Here is a 22055-nt window from a genome sequence, read left to right as displayed (position 1 = left end):
CACTGGTGTGTTTAATCAAGTGGAGATGGAAGCAGCAGATGGAAGGCTGAGGAATCAGAGCTTCAACAAAAAACAACCAACAAACAACCTCCAGTAACTGGGACTACAGGGACAGGCACAAGAAGTAGAAAACTGTAAGACATAGAAGGTTAGAGGTTCTTCCTCTCATATATAATACACAGCAACGTCAGTAGCTCACCTCTCTCTGGTAAATAAAATAAATTTGATTCCAGCCTAGAAATTGGATACAAGACTCCTGAACTCAAAGCCATGGCTTGACCCTCATGAATTCCTATGTATTTAGAAATGAGTATCAGAGCAAGCAGGTGGATATGAAGAAATTCATAATCACAAAACCGAGCTCTCTAAGACAGAACAATCATAAGATGCTGCTAACAAGGAAATGAGCCCCAGGTGAGGAGATGTGGTGTCAGTTCTTTCACGTTCCCATGCTTCACACACAAAGGTAACCTCTTCTGGTCAGCCTACCACCCCCATCACTGTCAGGGAGCCAAGCCTCTGTGTTTGACAAGCGACACCCCTCACTTGCTAGTGCCAGCCTGTCACTGATCTGGGGAACCAGAAGGCCTCCAGAGGTCCATTCCACCTCAGTCATTCTGTGATTCTGATCTGCTCTGGTCTCCACGCATCCTCTAAAAAGACAATATTCAGGAGTGCTGGCTGTGTCACCACATCCAGGGCCAAATGCTGTCATTATCATAAATCACGGGCTCCATCTTTTATACTTGTGGAACATACAGTATGTCTCCCAGACAACTACAGACCTCCTGGAGCAACTTGATGAACATCAAACATCAAGTTCATTCTCTAAGATGGAAACAAATACCATATGAAGTGTCACTAGCAAGGTAAAACACATGAAATGTGGTTGTGGTATTAGAGTAGATCAACTTCTGACCTCAAAAACTGAACAGTTACAAAGCTTTGTACGTTCCTAGTGTGAGTCCTTGCAGCACAGCTTTGATGTCCTTCAATTTTGGACCACAACATACCTGGAACTTTTCATTCTGAATCTCCTCAACTGACAAATTGGTTTTGAGATTATTTCAACATTTCACCCCTAAATTTGCCACGCGTACTCTTAAGACTTAAGATGTTTGTTTCAAATAAACACAGCTGTGATAATCATTAAATTAAGACCCCACGCGATGCATATTTACATTCTGGAGCTGAATCTGTTGGTAAGAAACAGATGAATACAACATGCCTTCCACAGAGTGGAATTAAAACCAGGTATTAGTGAAGCGTGATGTTCATTTGACAGACGATGCATCAGATATTGCTTATTGATTTTTACTTTGCCTCAAATAAATGCTGCAAGTGCTCTAGTAACTTTTAGAGAATTTTATGGTCATTGGTACAAACTGCCATACTCATACAACTCCTGACTCCCTGGGTTTCAAATGATTTCCTTGTACAAACTGAGAACAAAGCTACTGAACATAAGACATGCTCTCCTTTTTTTCCTGGATACTGGATTTCCCCCCTTTTGCTTAGAAGCTTTAAAGACAAGTAAAAGATCCTAAGCTTTAATGTTCACCTCCTCCTCCAACTTTGAAATCAGGCTTAGAGCACTGTGAATGGAATCATAGATGTTTAAACTTTCCTCTGCTTTTGAGCACGTCAGTAACAGTAACCATTAATAGCAGAAAGCTCTTGAGCACTAGGGTTAGAATTGTGCACTTGTGCTGCGAGTCAGAAAATATTGGAATCTACTGAATTGAAAGACTGCAACCAAAGTGTACACTGGGAGTTAAAGAAGGGAAGAGCACCAGGAACTACTTGAGTTATTTTGCCATGTTGACATGACCACTGCAGTGTGACTCAGGGCAGCAAAAGGAAGCCTCGATCTTTCTTAAACTGTACAAAGGAATCCCCCAACCCAATCAATTGGTAAAGACCAAGAAAGAGGATTCACTACGAGAACAAACCATGAGGACAGGAGAAGAAAACAAGGAAAAGATCCTCTGGAGATGCCCTCTTTCTATTGACCCCTGGATAAGAAAGTGTATTTAAATCAGGATACCTGAAAAAGCGCAGTGCTGAACTCTTGTCTAGGCTCTGAATGGTGGACTGCAAAGCTCCAGTGGAGGCTGAAAGGAAAAAAAATATATATATATGTGAAAAAGCAATTCAAAAAAAGAGGGGGAAAAAAAGGCAGAAATATGACAGCCCTGTATATACTATTTGTGGGATGTGGAAACCAAACACCAAGGCTTGGTCCACAGCACTAGAAGGGAAGACAGCTACACATCACCAGAGCAACCACGAAAGACCAAAGACGTGATGAAATCAACACTGTTACACACTGGAAAAGCTACGAGCTGTGTAATAAAAACTAATTAAAAAGACATTTGGGATGTCTCAGATCATAAGCTCTCATTTGCCACAGTGTTCTGAGGTTCAAGACTGAGACTCAGCCATGCTGTGAATAAAGTACAAAATAGTCTAAATTTCAAAATGACATTTGTAATGCACAGATTAAGGCTAACATAAAATGTTGCATTTTAGGTTCCTATTACAGATAAACAAAGACTTCTGGTTTGCTTCCCTCATTTCCAGATGAAGAAGAGAGAATATAATGTTATAAAGAGCAGAAAACTGAAAATAGCACTTCCGTGCAATAGCTTTAGCAGGGTGTAGAATCAGTGTCAGCTACCCCAGGGATATTTGTTTGAGGGAAAATATCAGTATGTAAATGCTAATGCTACTTCGTGGAATCTGCTTGTTGATTTAGACTTAAAAACGTGAAATTTTGGAAATACGAAATCCACGGTAATGACTTATTTTTAGGTGACCTCCTATATTCACAGTTAAGCTCAAAGGATAAAACTTAGTATGCTTCGGAACACCCACGCGTCTCCCTGCTGGGAAGCAGAGATAGCTGACAGGATATTTTCCAAATCACCAACTCCAATTAAAAACCACTAAGTTTTTACACAGCTATTAGAAACTGGTCATGTCTTTCCAACACCTACATGAAGTGATTATTCATGGGACAACCATGACTTTCAAGTGGCAATACAAGATCATGGAATAGCAGAAATTTCTGCTAATGCAAGAGAGGACTATTTTATTTAATTAAAACAAATTCATATATTACCCTTTTTGTTATTTTGTGAGGATTTGGGGCAGTAGTGTTTTTGCAAAACATTTAAGTTACTGACACGAATATACGAACATAAGCATTCACAAATACATGCCTTACTCTAACAGTACAAACTGACTTGAGAACTATTTGAGATCATAATAGCTACATACAAGAATAAAGCACTTCGAAATATTGGCAAGGCTAGAACACGCTTTATCATTTCCTCAGAAAATATAACGCTTATTTGAGACTGTTATTTCAAACAGCAACAAGGATCAACACATTTATGATGGGACTGACAGTGTGAGCTATGCAGTGGGATATATTTAGTGAACGCTAGTATATACAGTATATACAATTTCAAAAACGTGTGGCTTATTGCGTTTCCTAAGCGCTAGAAAGAGGTCGTGACAATAAAAAGTGTCACTATTAATACTGGAGAAGCTCTTGTACAGAGGATTGTCACAATTCCCCGCTTCCACAATAAACATCCTCCTCCACGTCTCAAGGGTTTTCTTGAAAGGACACACATTAAACTGTGAAATTACCCGGAAGGGACACACCACACAAGCTTCACTGAACTTGGATTTGGACCCAGGATAACAATGAAAGAGATAGATGTACAAACAAAACCAAACAGATTCACGTTCTGTGGAGTTTTCAGGCACGTCACTGGTATCAATGTGTATCAACTGATATCAGCTGATATGGAGCAAAACGCCAACAAATAACTCAGTTTAGCAGTCACAAAAAAAACCCTAAAAAACCAACAACAACCAAAAACAGTGGAAAAAAAAAATTAATAGGTAGAAAATAACATCAGACTAGCTTACAAAGCAGACAAAAGGCACAAAAATCAAGTAAGTGGTTTATACAAAGCACATTTCTAGTGGCTTATACACACACATTATGTACATTATCAGTATTAAACCATGCAAAAAAATTGCACTGCATTGCCACAAAGGCTCATTTTGCCATCCCCAGTCAGAAAGTGTATTTCCACATACAAACCTAAATATTATGCAAGTTCTTTAAACACCAGGACAGCAAAATATTCCTACATGTGCCACCCACAAATGGGACCAACCACGAAGCTCTATAATGCACAAACATCTGGTGAAGCCTGGGGGCATCTACCTCTGTCTGCTTCCTTACCTGGTAGGAGAACAAATCACAGGCAGGAAAGTGCCAGGGGATTTTGTAGGTGTGAGAATGAACAGCCCACGGCGAAACTATACCTTGAATTTGCTGCTTTAAGCGGATGGTAACTGATATCCTCCAGCAGTCTCTCAATCCAACACAGTGCAGTGTAATTCTGATGTCTTTAGAAAATCTCATCCCTTCCTGTATGCGCTGTTAGATTCTTCTTGCAAACTTTTTGTCCCCCCGCCTAGCTGCACAGCCCAGCCGCAGTGCAGAACAACTGAGAAAGATCACTGAATAACCAATGCTTGCCTTCTCTGCGAGGTGGAAGGAAGGCCAAGAAGATGTTCCACACCTGCTGGAAAACTAGCAGTACAATATGCAGCTGGCCTTGGCTCAGAAGAAATCACGTACTTGTGACTAAAGCATTACCAAATGACCGGCCTCTAAGAAGGAACAGAGCTTATTACTGCTGACAACTAACATCACTGATTCTTTCGTTCCCTTTAGTTCTTGCTTGGATTTATTCTTGGACCTGGAGGTGCAGGATTTAATTTCCCTTACAGATAAACGATTCAGATAAAGATATAGCCAGGCAAGCTGAAATACAGTTTTGACACTGGACAGACAATACAGTGTTAAAATATTTGCTAGCACGTACAAACATTGAGAGTTCAGTGCTTCTTTTTGGTGGTGCACAAGTCTGCTCCTTGCAGACTGGGTGCATCAGGGCACCTGCCTGAGCAAGTCTGCAATAGCACACACTGCCAGTTTTGCAAGTTTACTTCTCCATATATTGCTCATTTTGATTTTTTCCCCCCGTTTAGTAATCTAACACGATCAATGATAGCAGATTCATATAATCTCTGCAGAAATGACTGGTGTCCACAATACTTACTTTCAGAAACAGGCAGTGGCCCTACATCACTCTTCTTCAAAATCAGTAACTAATATGCTGTTACTGCACTAGATGTGGTAGCTGAGGGCTGTGCAAAGAACCAATTGATCAAGAGCTGCTAGATGAGTGCAAGGAATATAGTTTAACTCTGGCTTCAAGGTAAATCATTAAAACAACAGTCCTCATCTTTCCAAATCTCAAGTTTTAAAGAATGAAAAAGAGAAACAATGAAAAAAACAAAAATAAAGACATGTCAGATCAAAATCACACAGGGAAAGTGACATCAAGACTTACGAAAACACAAAAATTAACTGGAAGGTTTGACATCATTCGTAAGGGCAGAAAACACACCTAGGCAGGAAGTACAAAAAACTGGACTGGAATCACACTAGGAAATGTTAATCTCTATTGTTTTTTTCAAGTCGACAACTTATACAGGTTTGAACTATCATTCCCCTCTGAACTCATGTTTATCTATTGCTCTGCATTCTGTAGAATCCCACGGCCTCATTCATATTTCTCTCAAAAAAAAATCCTTTTGGAATGCCTATAAAAACACTCCACAACAGCCCGGCAGCTGGCATAATGCAATTACTTGTTTTCCTAATTTTAAAAGCTCTTCACATCTACTGGTAAAATCAAGGTCAAATGAAAAACATTAAAAACAACTATCTGGAGATTTTGGAAGTTTATTTATAGCTAAATAAATTCTGGACGTTTCTACTGTTTTCACATTTCTATTTAAGTCGTTTAACAAATGAAATAATACACTAATTGTTAAGGAAGGAACACGAAGAAACAAAAAGAATTCCTTCGATTTCCAGCTTGCATCCCTGATGTCCACACAACCACCCAAAAACCAAACCACATGTCTAAGAGTATTGTCTAGACACTCCCTGAACTCCAGCTGCTTGGGGCCATGCCCACTTCTTGCCATGGGCAGCCCGTTCCATGCCCACTGTCCCCTGGTACAGACCCTGTCCCTAACCCCCAGATGCCCTTACCCCTGACACAGCTCCATGCTGTTCCCTCAGGCCCTGTTACTGTCTTCAGAGAGCAGAGCTCAGTGCAGCCCCTCTGCTCCCTGTGAGGAGCTGCAGCCACCATCAGGCCTCCCCTCAGCTCCTCTGCTCTGGGCTGAGCAAACCCAGGGACCTCAGCTGCCCCTCACGCACTTCTGCCTCTCAACCCATCATCACCTCCATAGCTGTGCTTTGCACAACCTCTTAATAGTTTCATGTCCTTATACTGTGGCACTCAAACAGCATCTGGTACTGGAAGTGAAGCTGCACAGCACAGAGCACAGCAGACCTCCCCTCTCCCAGTGGCAGTGCTGGGCCTGGGGCACCCCAGGGTACGGTTGGCCCTTTGGGCTGCCAGGGCGCTCTGCTTGCTCATGTTCAACTTGCCATCCACCAGAAACCCCAGGCTCCTTTCTGTGGGGCTGCTTTGCAGCCTCTCACCCCCAAAACTCCAGCACTTGTGCTCATTAAAACTTCATGTGGATGGTGATTGCCCCACCTTCCAGTTTATCAAGACCTCTCAGGAAGGCTTTAGTATCCTCAAGGGATTCAACAGCTCCCCCTAGTCTAGTATTGTCACAAACTTAGTATACCTTTAAGTACAGAAAAACTCTACACTATATGCAAAAAATACAGAGGGCCCCAGATTAGTGATCATTGTGATAGATATCATATACTTGAAATGTCAAGATCTGAAAGAATGGTCAGCTGTCTGCCATAAAAGCAAGATCCCAGTGTGGATTTTAAAAAGAGTAAAGAAGTGAGCCTAACATCTGGATTTCCTATTTGACACACAACTGAAGAATGAAAAAACATCTGGCCATGCATATCACAAGCAGAGTGACACAGGTCATAACCAGTTCTCAAAGACACTGGCAAGGATACATTTTCTTCGGTAGTTCTTAACTGAAGAGCACGGTTAGCCCCACACCTGGAGTAAATATACAAATCGTCACTAATAAGATTCAGGTAACCTACCAAACTCTTCCTATTTATACTTGCTGAAATCAGAATGTACAGTGAATGAGAACCTGGCAATTTCTTCAGACATCTACACTCCTTTCTGTTTCCCGTTAAGAAAGAAAAGACAAACTTGCTATGAAACAAATTTCAAGTATTTTCTTAGGCAACATAATGACAAGTAAAGTCAACTTACCATTTATAGTCTCCTATCTTTATGCAATGCTAAAATATTTATACCTAAATATACTTGCCCTAGCTGCTCTGCTCCTTGCCTTCCAGGTTTAGCATCCCTGAACAGTAAAGCCACTGAACTGATACAATAGGAGAAGTTAAAACCATAAATGCATCTTTATTTCAATGACCTGGAGAGCAACAAATCTTAACTGGAACACCAATGAGCAATAGAGAGCACTGAGTGCCCAAGTTGGGCATGACGTAAATGAACACAGAAGATACTCAAATTTGCAGCCCATGCTCTACAAAGGATTGCACCGCACTTTTCATTTGGCAGGTGGTTGGAAAGCGCTGGCACAAGTTAGATAACATATAACAACTTATAACTTTCCTATAATTGAAAGCAAACATTGGAAATTGTGCAGAAGAATGCTGTAACAGAGGAAAATAAACAGGCAAACAAATGGAGCCACAAAAGCTAAATGAAAAATGTTAAAAAAATGAACATTAACTTTTTGCCTGCACAAATCATGGCGTAATTTTGGCTGACTTGGCCACTACTGGCAAAAGGAGGCTTAAAATGCATGATGGTTTATGTGAAATATTCACATCTGGATGTGTCACATTCCTATCTCACTCAAAAGGTATGCTTGCTGTGCTCCCATGATCGAATCCCCCGTTTAATCATCATTAAAAAATAAAAGTCTTGCAATAACTACGATCAGCAAACAACAGTAGGTAGCCTTTCATTCTGAGTGTTAACAGTGAACAGGTGTTCCAGCATATCTAATTCTAATTGTACTCTGCTTTGCTTAATGCACCACAGAAGAAAATGAATTTTTGAAATGAATAAGCATAGCTGGAACAGTGCGTTTGGAGCCCATTTGAAGTATATATTACCTTTCCCAATAGTTACTTCATATAATAGATACAAAATATTTTAGAAACAGACACACTTTTGCATATTTTTTTGGTTTTTGCTTACAAAATGTAAACTCAGTTACTGTAAAGCCGGACCCGTATTTTTCATGTAAATGGTTAATTAAGCCTTAAATCAGAGAATTCTTCCATGAGGTACTTAACACCTGCAAGTTGAGGTGTGATTGCAGAGAATTTGGAGCTTGGTGTCTCAGTCGGGTGCAGCAGTTCAAACTAATTTAAAGGCTACCTTAAGAAAATGAGACCTCATGTACCGCTGCTACACAAAGAAAGAATCTTGCAAAACGTTAAGAAATACCTTCCTTCCAGTCCCTGCTCCAACATCATTCCTGACAGCAGATCATACACATCTGTTACTAACACCTCATAATGAAGAGGTGGAGATTAAAACAACACTCAGCTGCATGTGTGCTGTACTACCAAAAGGGGATTCTTCCTTCCTCTCTGACACACAAAAAAAAATGAAAGCCAAGAACACATCTCTTGATTTTTATGCAGTTACCTACTTAAATTTCCCCATGTGTTTTTAAACTTTCCAATGTCTTGTTTAGTCCAAAATCGTAACAGCACACACCCCTTTCATTAAAGGACACCAGACCAAATATTAAGACAAGGTTTGCCATATGTAAAAACATACATATCTCCCCTTTAGTTATTTCTGCTGCTCAACAAGAGAGAAAAGATCACACACAAAACTCCTGACTAGGTCACAAACACCATCTTTCTAATGGTTTATTCATAATGCGGAGCACTGAGCTCATGATATGAGCCACAACTCTTCAGGAATCGATCAATACTGTATATTATCGTGTTTCAGAGTGGGAGAGACTCATCCAGTGATTTCAATTGTCGCTCTCTTGATGTATTACTTGTTTAAGCCCACTATAGACAGTTTCTTGATGAGTCTGTGAATTATTCCAGATGAATTCTCAAGAATACCTATAAGAAGAAAATGTATTGTCCACAGTCCAAAATTCTTCCTATAGAATTCATACATGCATTAGGCAACAACACAGTCCGAATACCAAAAAAAAAAACCAACTTGCAAGCTACTGCTTCACATGATGTACTTTGAAAACAATAACACTTCAGAATTACATACACAGAATAACCACATGTGAATTTCTGGCTGGAAGACGATGGATATCTTACAGAATCAAATTTGAATTAATCAGGTATCCCAGCTCTTGGGTCATCTAGCTGGATGTTTACAATATGCCTGATCCTGTTTCTTAGGGTCTTCTTTAACTGATAACTTACTTCAGATCGGTACTCATGTACAGATTTCACTGACATTCAAGAAGACCCTATCTTAAATTTCTTTCTTTTTTCCCCCTCTCTCTCAAATTGAAAATGTTGGCTATTCCCCCACCTACACCACACTTAAAACTGCTGAGAAAGAGAAGGACCTTTGCAGAGGTTAAAAGCAGACTCTGGGCACTAAGCCAGTCTCCAACTGTGCTGTGCCCTGTTAAACCGTGTTTGGATTTGCTGCAAGAGCATACAAAATCTGCATAAAAGCTCTTGAAATGCCAGAGGCAATCTAATCTGAACAAAATCTGGAAGCAGCAGACACTGTTTAAGACCTTTTTTTCCTCTTAAGTCATTAAGGGCATAAGATTTACACCCAAACCGTGGATCTGCAGTAGCATGCACTTGTCTTTTTCTCCTGGCTGTTTGCTTTGGCAGATGTAGTGGTTTTGATTTCATATTAGCCAGCATGTGTTGAGCTCTTCAAGAAAAGAAATCGGGATCAAGGCTCGCTGAATAAGGATAGTTGTAAGAACGGACTCTGTTGGAGAAACAATGAACTGAGCTAAGAAATAATGACTGTTTTTTCTATTATTGTATGTAACATTTGGCGTCTCAGCATATTACATGTAATTGTCTGACAAAATCTTTCAGTTCTCTTTATACCTTTTACTTTAATCGGAGATGCTGCACAAAAAGTTAGAAAAAAAGAAGAGATTAGGACCAAATGAAAAAGGGGACTATTCTCTGGAATACATCATGCACACAACAAAAGGAAAAGATCCTGTCCTTTGGACATGCTGCTTGGAATGATGCTGGCTGCCCAGTGACAGCCCAGCACCTGGAGTTAAGGGGTTGGAGCACATACTATCAGAGGGGAGGCATAGAGCATTGTGGTTCTTCAGTCCTGTTAAGAAAGGTCTACAGGGGGACCTAACTGTGGTCTGTGGGTACCTAACAAGAGAGGGGCCAAGGTGTGTGGGAAATTCTGGCTTTGAACAAAGAAAAAAATCTCTTTATCCCAAAGGAAGTCAGACAATGGAACGAGAGATCAGAGAGGCTGTGGGACCTCCATCCTTGGAGATCCTTAGAACTGCCCTTGGTACCTCCCTGAGCAACGTGATCCTGAGCAACCTGCTTTGGCCAGCAGGTGCCCCACAGAAGCACCTTCCAACCTGTGCAGTCCCTCTCACCTTATTATCCCTATCAGTCATGACGATCAGTGACACTATGTCTCATCCGATCCTCAACAGCAAGTGACCCAAACGTGAGTGACATGGTAAGAAATATTACACTGTACACGATGAAATTCATCACCATAAATAATCATTTCAATCTACAGCTCCTCTTTCCTTTTTCAAAAAATTCTGCTTCTCATTATGCATGGAGCGTTTCCTCTGCACTTCTGCTTTTTGCATCTCTCAACGACTCAGTTGTCAACTGCACACAAAACAGGATGACTTGAGGAAATCAAGGAAACACAAAGAGACAAAACAAGGCCTACCTAGACAAAAACATACAATCTCCCCTTTCCAATAGAAGGCATTCATAACACTCATTGAGGCAGTCAGCTAACAGGCACTGCTATACAGCATTTAGGAATGAGCTCAGGAGAGGGCTGAGAGGGACATGAAGCTGCTGAGGTTGGTGTTACAGCGGAGTCTGAATAAATGGCTAATGTGTTGTGTCATTCTGCACAAGCTGTGGTCACAGTGTAATATTCAATATGGCACAATTACCCCAAATACTGGTGATACAGACATGCAGGATATGTTGGGAAAAACCTAAGTGGTGGGCATAAAAATCTTGCTATTTAGAAATGGTCTGATCAAAGGAGATTTTTCTGATGCCAGTAAACAAGCACCAGGTAGGGAAATTACTGAGGATCCCATGAAAAGTTCTACAGTATGTGTCACATCTACTGAACTAGCCAATCTAGCGGTAGCAATGTGATCTGCTCCTCTACTCATGGCAGATCATATTTAGGCAGAAACGTGCAACAATTCTGCCAGAAGAAGACAGCAGATACACAGACAACCTTTATTAATCTGACTGTTCAGTTCTCCCTCAGTGTTTCTGCCCACAGCGCAGTTAGGAACATACAAATATTTACAGCAATACAATTCTGAGGCAGAACCCCTAGCAGACTTTGAGCAACAGAAATCACCAAACTCATTTTTTTCTATGTAGTGGAAATAAATAACAGAACTATAAGAAACTGACAGAGAACAAACAAAAGCAACTAAGCAAACCCACACAGAAATCTGCTAATTAAATAAAGTCCATTTTTCACAGCATGGATGTCTGGAATCTCAAGACTGCAAAACATGCAACTCTCTTCCCTCATTCTGTTTGCCTTAAGTCAGCTCTTTTTCTTTAGCATTCCAATCAAAAGCAAGCTACATTTTAAAAACATCCATCTTAAGACACGAGCACTGCTTAATAATGAAGCTGCTGAAATCAAAGCAGGAGCCTCGTTACTCTGTTAGGCAGCTCCTACTGAACGCTGCAGGAAAGAGGCAGTCATTACAGAAACAGGACCCGCTGAACAGCAAGGTGTCTTGACGATGTTCAGTGCAAAATTCCAGAGTCTGGATTCACAGTTATATTCCCTGCTAATTACTAATGGATATGAAACGAAGTTTGCGATGCTCATTAATGACCCTCCAAATAGCTTTATGCTAGGATTACTTTCTGCACTGCATGCTACTACAGGGACGGTTTAAGGTTGGTGAGGTTTCTAAACGGTGTCTCTGTGCTAACAATTTCTTATTCAGTTTTATCTTCCCTATACCAGAATAACCCAACGTGGTTATTAAAACAGTATATGAGGAATCCACTGGAAAGGAATATTTTTGAGTGTGAAACTGTTCTACATTAGTACTTCCTAAGAAAGAATAAATGTATGCGGTTCATATCACTGCACCTTTGTTGGCAGGTTCCAAGTCTTTTGATAAGGAAGTTATTATTTATGTTTGCACAACAAGAGCTGATGCTAAGAATTAATAACATCTGTGCAATGTTTATTAATTTTGTACTGACAACTTATTTGCATTTGTAAGTTACACTTCAGCTGCAAAGACAGCACAGCTACCCTCTATTAGTCACCGCTGTAGGCAATCCCCCACCAAATCTTACTGCACAAACAAAGCCATGCAAAACCCTTTGTTTCTGGATCTCTGCTTTGAAAGTTACAGGAACAGTACAGCATCCACAACACGTGAATAGCAAACCACTAACTACTGAGGTCTCTTCCAGCAACTTGCCCATTTGGTGTGCCCAAACAGCACCACAGCAATGGTAAGGGTTGGCCAGAAGCAGTGTGTACGCTCCCAGAGGCTTTGCTCCCCCCCAGACAGGGCAGCAGGCACACAGTGCTGACTCTGGACTCACATGTTAAATGAGAACAGCTTCAGACAGGCTCATACCCAGGACAGCAAATGTGATCACCCCACACTGAAAGCTGGTTGAGCTGCAGGAGCAGAGGCAGGCCAAGGGGCCAACTCATGTTCCCAGTCCTGACAATGGCACATTTCTTAGTCACTTCCCAGTTCTGGGCGCTGAGAATTGCTATGTGAAATTATAATGCTGTTTTAATGCTACCATTATCAGCATTGTCTTCAGACAATAAAATGTTCCGCCGTAGTCACTGCAGGATGACAGCAGTGAATACACACTGAGTCACTCCACATTAATTTAAATAGCACAACTGTGTGAACACATGTTCTTCAGTTAAGTCCACACACACACAAGTAAAAGTAATCAAATCTCCAAGGAAGAACTCGCTTTCTACACAATGCAACACCAATCCTCCTCGTTGTACTGCTACTCCCTGTATAAATACGAGCCAGAACGCTTACTGAACCACTACTGTTCTCTGATCCAGTAGAAGGCACACAAAGCCACCCTCAGAAAGTTACGTCACTAAAAACGTATGTGCTTAAACCTGCCTTTATTTGGTGACCTCCACAACAGATGCAGAAACAGTGCCTGCAAGGCTGAGCATCGCGACAGTGACACAGTATATTTTCGGGTTGCCCTCCTCCCCCTCAAATGTGAATCTTGTTCCTCAAGGAAAAAACAAAACGGCACTCAAATGTTTTCTCACCCTACATAGCGGCATACCCCAGTCAGTGCATCACATTCAGAGTGGGAGATGATTTGCAGCTGAGGCACAGGGGATGCCTACTGCCCCAGTGCTCGTTCTTATCACAGGACTTGCTGTGCAGGCAGCTCATCATGCAGTGCTGACACCAAAGAAGCCAACAACTGCTTTGCATTCAGACTTCTTTGTGTTTGTGCTCCAATAACGAAACCACCACCAGGAATAGAAATCAGCCGAAGCACTCCATATATGAAAATACAGAACAATTGAAGTGAGCACATGCTTCTTATTACTAACGCCCATCAACAGCTGTCGTCACACCAGAGCTTCACAGCTGCCTGAAGGGATGTTATTTCATGCTTCCTAAAACAAAACTTCCTTAACATGCAACTGCATTTATTCAGACCAGGTGCTGTCATTATAGAAGGTTCTTGGCATACTCTCCACACTGGGCATTTGAAGAACTGCCTTGTCTGATAAAGGATGACAGCAGTTCAATAGGGTTCATAACACGTAACTGAGGTCAAGAGAGCACTCGTACCACCAGATATTCCTCTAGAAGGAGCTCAGGTGTGTTCACCTTGAGCCCAGGTACCTGTCTGGCTTCCTGTGGAAACTTCTGTTTCTCTTCAGTACCTCTTCAGACTCATAAGCTGGGAAAACAAGTTCCCTGGCTGCTCAGTAGTTTTAAGCTCACATTATACAACACAGGTGAACAACACGGCATGAAAAAGAGGCAGCAGTTATCCACCTTACCAGGTGGCAAGAGGAAATGTCTTTGTTACTGCTTAGGAGCAACCTATGTACCACTGTGCTGCTGCCCAACATGCTTCATGCCCTTCAGGCTTTGGAAGTGCTGGTGCTCCCTGTGGCATGGCATGGGTAATGGAAAGAGGTAACAGCTTGACTTCCACTCTCCTCTGCCCCACATTAACCCTGCAGTGCACCCTCCCAAGCTGCACACCAAAATACCCAGGATCAGAAACAGAGATGCTCAGGAATCAAGTCTAGTAACAAAGGCCTGCATGCAACATCATAAAAACCAGTCAATTTCATATTATCCATGACTAGGGAAAGCGACACTATCTACAAAGCCTGCATGGGAAGGAATACTGTGAACAGAAAGTTGTAGGTTCTCAGCATTGAGGTCCATCCTAACCTTATGTTTACCATTCTTAAGCTTCTTTCTTCCCTCATTCAAGCCTTGACTCCAAGTCAAGGCAGGTTGGCTGGCAGCTTGATGCGGCATCCTGGGACTCTCAGATTAGACAACTGAGCCAGAAAGTGCTCTTCTAACAAGGAACAAAACCAGTGTAAATTACAAAGGAAAGCAATATGGGAACGGAGATGATTGTAATATTGTGTTTTGGAGCTCAAGTTTTTAATTGGTCCTGCATCACTACCACAAATTGCAGGGTACAGAGTTTCAGAGAAACCTAGTTATGACAGCCCTTCATATTCTTGCATCAAAATCAATTAAATGACACAGCACCATACACTAATGGTTATCACACAGAGTTACTCACAGCCATTTACACGTAATCAAAATGTGTCTAATCATACTCTGTAGCTGTTAGCATTTGCAGTTCATGCTCTCAAGAGGATGAACGCCTCAAATGATACCTAAGGAATATAGAAACAATGTAAAAACTTGAAATTTCAGGTCCGACAATGAAGCTTTTCCTGTCCTGCTCCTCAGAATACTGTTTAAGTGAAGACTGGCAGCCTTCAGGAAAGTTAACTTTTGGTGACTTTACAGTGTATCCTTTGTAGCTTATGGGGAGGCTTGTGCTTCAACTTGGCAACAAGAAAAGTTATTCAGCACCTGAGATTTACATCCTTTTTTCCAGCGCCGTAACTCTTGTTGAAGCATTATATTTTACTGCACAGACACAAGCCTTGCATTTCTGGCTTGTTCCCCACAAACAACAAGGTAAACTTTGAGATGTATTCCAAAAGAGAAGAACAATCAAATGTTAATAAAACAAAACAAAACCCAAGAAACTAAAACCAACCACAATCTAAGATGACAAAATGCCTGGAGCATTACAATATAATAAATATACCACTTCTGTATTTCACACATTCAGTCCTGGAATGATTTGCAGTAGCTTTCAGAACATTCAAGCCTTGTAAAGTCAGATTGACATCAGAAAATGAAACAGCCCCAGCTGTAGCCTGTGAAATACTGTTATAACACAAACTTTAAGTGTCAAACTTCAGCAAATTATGAAATTTAGTACGTCCTCTATTTTCTACCTGTAATCCCTTATATGGAAAACAGTTATCACAAGAACTATCTGCCCTTGTGCTGTAAAGACTAACTCAGTTATTTACAGCGATTACTATGAAAGCAGAAGTGAAAACCAACCACTAAATCAGTGACTTTGGAAATTTTCAAGGAGCTGGACTATCATTCCAATACTTGTAGAGTGCGTATAAACAGGAGGGGGAGCAACTGTTTATGAGGGTGGATAGTGATAGGACAAGGGTGAATGGCTTTAAACTGAGACAGGGGAGGTTTAGGTTAGATATTACGAGGAAGCTTTTCACTCAAGAGGGTGGTGATGCACTGGAACAGGTTGCCCAAGGAGGCTGTGGATGCCCCATCCCTGGAGGCATTCAAGGCCAGGATGGATGTGGCTCTGGGCAGCCTGGTCTGGTGGTTGGTGACCCTGCACATAGCAGGGGGTTGAAACCAGATGATCATTGTGGTCCTTTTCAACCCAGGCCATTCTATGATTCTGTATGATTATTATGAATTCTGGACTACAATTTGCAGTTAAAAGCAGGAAGGATGAGATAAAACAAATACATTTATAAATATATGTTATATATATATGCAGAATATGGAGAATATGCACAATTCACCAGATGGGCAGGGGAAGATGAGAAAAATTGAGAAATACTGCAAGGGATGGAGACTGAATCCACGTCATTAATGAATACAGTTATTTAGTTCCTTGGTTAAGATACCAAAGAATGAAACTAATAAAGGATTGACATCCCCACTGGTGGCTAAGGCTTGGGGAATTCAGAACCAAACAATTCTAGACTGCCTCAAATTTAAGGATACTGAATTTAACTAAACTTGATACAACTTTGCAATGTCTTTTTCCAATAAGTCGATTTTTTCTCTCCAACTACCTTCTTTTCTTTTAAGGGCATTTCTGGACACACTCCAGTGGAACGCAGAAGCAGAGACGAGCTAAACCAAGAAACTGAACTTAATAAATCCACTGCAAGACTGGATGCCTATGGAAATGACATCTCCTATTCCTAAACAGACAGACTGGATTCATCAGAATGTTTTCCACCTCTGCTACAAAAACAAAACCCTGTGTAAGTTCTTGTAAGCCCTTGTGAGAATGCTTTTTATTTCCTCATTGTTCAACCAGCGCAATCACCAAGAAACTTCTGATAACTAAGGACAAAAATAAGTACCCACTCCAAATCCTCATTTCTTTAGTGCTAAACTTAACCAGAATGACCAAAACGTTTTTTCTTATTGGTAAAACAGAACTTGCAAAAAACATTCCTGAACCAACACCACCAACCCCAGGTCTGTCTCTTGTTCAACAGATGATTGCAGCATCCATTTTGTGGGATGTCAGGGATATCAATGGGGCAGAAAAAGATGAAGTAAGGAGCATTCCCTGGCCTGGAAGTAAAGCAAAACAAATCTGCTTTTATCAGCAAAAGTAAAATAACACACTCTTCTATGAGCCGCATCTTACTGTGCCTTAAGAAAACCTGCTTGGCACTTTCTGCTGCGTTTTTCTGCTAGCAGGCAGCACGACCGGCATGCGCGGGGGCTGCTGTCAAGTGCTCCCAAACCTCACCCTCCTACACCTTGCACGTGTTTGCCCGTGTTCATGCATGCATAAAAAATCAGTGGCAAACTGTGGCAGTCGCAACGCAGAGAAGGGCTTAGCATCACCAATCTCGGGTTGAATTGATAGAATGCAGATGGCTGAAGTGCCCTCAGGCAGCAGTGTGCAACAGTAAAATACAACAAGAAAGCAGCTCTTTCTAACAACAGAAAAAATTAGTTTTCCTTTTAGACAGGTTCTTGTTGCTCCTCCCATCTGGAAAAGCTTACGTGTTGTTTCTGTAACCTATCATCCGTATACATAAGTATAGCCAATTTCATGCTTGTTCTAGGAGTGAACAATGTGAACTGCTGAAACAGACTCTGTTGTACGATCAAAATGCAAGCTATTGTGTTTTGTTCAGGCTTCTCAAGTATTACTTTCTTCTACATTTCTTTCCCTGGCTTTCTTCATCTCCCTCCATTTTGTTCCCGATTTACAAACATCGGTTAAATTAATCTGACACAGAACTGCTCCTGCATAGACACATTTCGCACTCTGCAGCTGCACAGCCAGGCAGCAGCCCAGGGAAGCCAGGTCAACCACAGTGTACAGAACGTGGCAAATTTAGGTCACCTCTTTCAGTGTCACTCCAGTCACCGGCAACCACACTCGGCTGTTTTCCTGCCAACCTGCCTATCAAATGAGATCACCGAAGAGCAAAATCAGCACAGAAAATGCTTATTGCTGAAGATTTTGGGAGAGGGCCAAAACAACCATAAAGAATTAACTCCCCCCCAACTTTTCTACTGCTGATGGAACTGAGAGCTGCATTTGCCAGAGGCCAAGCAAACATTAAAATTACAGTAATGTGCATCCTTTGACTAAGGTGTTGCCTGTATGGTTGGGACAAAGACAATAAAAAGTGAAGGAAAACAACTTTATATAAATGAAGATAGGTTACATGAGATCAGAATGAAGTTGAGAACGGAAGAAAACTCAGTATCACCTCTGTATCAGGACAACAGAAAACAGATTCAACATAATAGTAACTGAACAGTTTTTGAGAGAAACAAAGTTCATTTATGGGATGGCTTTCTTTTCACTCTGATGAGAGACTCGCAGGATCAGTGAGACAGGGAGTTCACTTCCAGGCATACAAAAAGCTAAGCAATTCGGAATTACAGATGTGAACAGTTGATCCCCTTTCCGGCTCATTACCTCACCAACTGAAGATTATTTTTTACTGTCTCTTAGCTAATGACCTAGACAAGTACTAAAGCCTTTTTCCTATTTCTCTTAGAGGTCATTTCCTGGGTTCATACACCTGCAAGGTGAGTATTAAGGAATATGTGCTTTTCTCTGTTAATGCTTGACTCTTGTTTTATCACCTGTGCTGATAGCTCCTTTTGTCTTTCTACTTTGCCCTCAATTCTGTTTCTTGTATTTGTGCTTCTCTATCCTGACATCCATTCACTGTTTTCAATCTCTTCCCAGGAACAGGGCGTCTGCAACTGACCTCACTTTCAAAGTATCAAGACAAGCTTGCTGCAAAGCCAACTAACATCAGTACGGATCCATCAACACCTTCAGCGGGGTCAAGACCAAACCTCAAGATCCACTCCCACCCCCTTGTACTACGCTCTGCTGGGCATCTTTATACAGACAATAGCTGCAGTGCTCCCCTACATTATGTATTTCAGACCCTTACTAGTATTATTTCCCCTTTTCCCCCCAGCATTACCCTTTTTATAGTCTCTCTGCTGCACGCAACAGTTTCTAGGGGGACTATCTTTTGTAAAGGTAAGCTGTAAAGTTTAAATGATAGTTAGTTTTGCATTTCCTTTTTATGTGTTTACCTGTTTAGATTCTTTTGAATTTTAAGTATTTGTCTAGATTCGTATTTTCAGTTTTTTCCTTATTTGAAACTGGGTAGTACAGCAATTAAATCCTCTTTATATCACCAGATAAGGATAGAGAGCACAGAGTTAAAATCTTTCAGAGGTGAAGCAGAACAAAACTCTGGAATGGATGCAAGAATGAAATCTTGTTTTATATCATTCCCCATTAGACTACTTATGTTGAAGCAATTTTGTCTTCAAATGCTAAAATACTGCCACAAATGAAATAAAACATTTTGTAGAAGAAAAAGAAAGAAATCATGTAAGTTTAGACTGATCTCTTCACTAAAGCAATGGGAGATGGCGAACTGAGGAGAAACAAGAGAAAACATAAGAAACATATCCACGGATCATGCACAATTTTCTGTATATTCAAGAAAAACAATCTACTGGTAACACTCAATTACATTGCTGCTTTAAAATGTGAGAAGTAGCAAAAAACAATCAATCTTCAGAAAGAAGTGCTTTGAATTAGCTTTGGAACCTGAAGAATTAGGGCTTTTTTTACTTGGCATTTTAAGAACAAGACTGCTCCTGTACATACACAGGAGGAACCTGAAGAAGCAAACAAAAACTACTTGCGCTTAAGATCTGAGTTTGAAAATAAAGGACTGTTTCTGATGATTTTTCCCAAGTAAACAATTCTATGAGACAAAGGTGATGTAGACAGCATATGGTATGTTAATTCTAGCCCTGACAACAGCTCTGCTTTCCGTCTATTCCTTTGCTAGACTGTGAGAAAACAAGCAACTTGTGTCACCACCACGAAAGCAAAACTCACAGGACTCAAGTCTTCTGCTCTGTCTCACCAGGCATAATGGGTATTAACACGTTGGTATATAGAAGCACATGACACAAGGAACAAAATGTCTGACTGAGAATCTCTCCTAATGAGAATGGCTGGTAGATAAGGTATCACAGTAACTTACATGGTGGAGGAGAAATCAGATAGAAAAATACTCCAGCACAGAGGATGCACACTGCCTTTGCAGAACAAAACACGACTAAAAAATTAGCAAAATAACTTGATCTTCAAAGAAGCCTGGGCCATTTTGTTTAAAAGCCCAACTGCTCTGGCCAGTATCAGTGCTCAGTATTAAACCTTCAACGCTCATCTGGACAGCACCATAGGGCCTTTGGTAAAGGCCTGTCTGCTCTGTGGGAAGGAATGGTCCCAGCACCACAGTGTTGCTGATGCAGGAAGGGAACTCTGTGCTGCAGCAATAAATGACTTGACTCTTCCATCTGAATTGCTTTCAGTACAGACATGAAATGGCCTGGCTAGGTACCAACAACTAGTAGGGTAAAAATCAGCATCAGCTTGCTGGAAAAAAAAGAAGACTTTCTTGGAGGGAGGGAGGAAGGAAGCTGTTTGAGTTAGAGGGGTTGTTTGTTCAGTCAGATGTGATGCTTCATATACCCCAGTGTACCTTTAATAAAGGGACGGAGAGGGTGGTGGGGAACAATCACAAATGAAGATAACTAAACTAAACATCAAAGTCTTTCTGTAAGGCAATGGGATGGGAATAGGTGAGGGCAGACCTGTTCCTGCCTGCACTACACAGCCTGTCCAGAAGCAGATAGAGGCAGAAGATGGCTGCAATTGGCCACAGCCTGGCTTATGGTTGGAAAGAACAAAACCAGCCTCTGTATTTGTATGTTCCACAACAACTAAGAGGCAGGCTTTGATGTTTTCTTTATGCCTTTATATCACAATGCATTTTATGCTGGTAAAAACAGATTGTTACTTTTTTTTTTTTTAAACCTCTAAATAACATTAGAACACCTATCTTGCTGTTACTGTGAGGATCACGGTATGTGGAAAGACAGAATTGTCCTTGCTAAATAAGGTAATTCAAGTTCTAAATATTCCTTACTTTTCAGGGGGAAGGAAGTGGTAGGTGGCAGGTGGCTCAACTGAAGCTCAGCTGGGATAACTCAGCAGCGTGTCATGAACGCAGTTCCCCTGCACCATTTGTAGCCTGCTCAATCCTGGGTGCGTTTTACTGTGCGAAACTTGGATTTCTTTTCTTGTAGGTTTGGTCAACTTAGCAAAGAGTTATTTGTTTGAACTGTTTTATTCAACACAGCTATCTGCCTCCCTGCACATGTTGCTGTAAGTGCTGCTTATACCTAACAACCTTCAGACATGGGCCGCAGCCATCCTGCTTCAACGGGTATCCTCCCTGCAATACCAACATCCTTTAGCTCTGTGGCTGCTCCAGCAGGTTTCACAGTCATTCTTACAAACAGAAGAACCAGAAGTGCCTTTTTTCCTTCATTAAAAGCTCAGAATCTAGAATCTCAGTTTTGTTCAAGCTGCTGTTGACAAAGTTACATTCTAACCCCAGTTCCACAAGCAGCTTCACAATATAGGCCCAAAGGTCTGACTCCAAGAAGGAAACAAATTAATAACAAAAACGTGGCAGCCATTATAGTAAATGAATAATAACTTTTCTGGTCACAGATTTATTTATTTATTTTTAAATAATGAAATGTTTCCTTGGCATACTGATAGAAAATGAGAGGGAAAAAAAATCCACATTTATCTGCGGGGTTCATCTTAAACATTTAGCAGCTACCTCAACAGTAAGTCCTTTCATGTTTTGATACACAAGTGCAATGTTAGTGTTCTCCAAACTAGCCCGAAGGGTTTCTAAATTAGTAAGTCTACGTTACTATGGTAACATAATGCACTACTAAAATGGACTGCTTTTTACATCCACTATAATCAA

At 41.0% G+C, this 22055-nt stretch overlaps 1 protein-coding gene across 9 annotated transcripts in view; it reads right to left on the bottom strand.

The window, feature by feature from the left end:
• The window catches only part of FAM110B (family with sequence similarity 110 member B), a 96144-nt gene that overhangs the window by 11386 nt on the left and 62703 nt on the right, over positions 1-22055 (bottom strand). For 6 of the 9 annotated variants that reach the window (XM_015855632.2, XM_015855634.2, XM_032442732.1 and 3 more), the window contains one exon: positions 2048-2114. The exons of the other annotated variants lie outside the window; for them this stretch is intronic. The gene's annotated coding sequence lies outside the window, so the exon portion shown is untranslated. The remainder of the gene's footprint in view (positions 1-2047; positions 2115-22055) is intronic. 9 annotated transcript variants of the gene reach the window in all.

Source organism: Coturnix japonica, chromosome 2, assembly GCF_001577835.2.
Source record: "Coturnix japonica isolate 7356 chromosome 2, Coturnix japonica 2.1, whole genome shotgun sequence".
NCBI classification, from domain to species: Eukaryota; Metazoa; Chordata; class Aves; order Galliformes; family Phasianidae; genus Coturnix; species Coturnix japonica.
The sequence above is the reverse complement of the archived record's forward strand: the minus strand, read 5'-3'. Positions and strand labels throughout refer to the sequence as shown.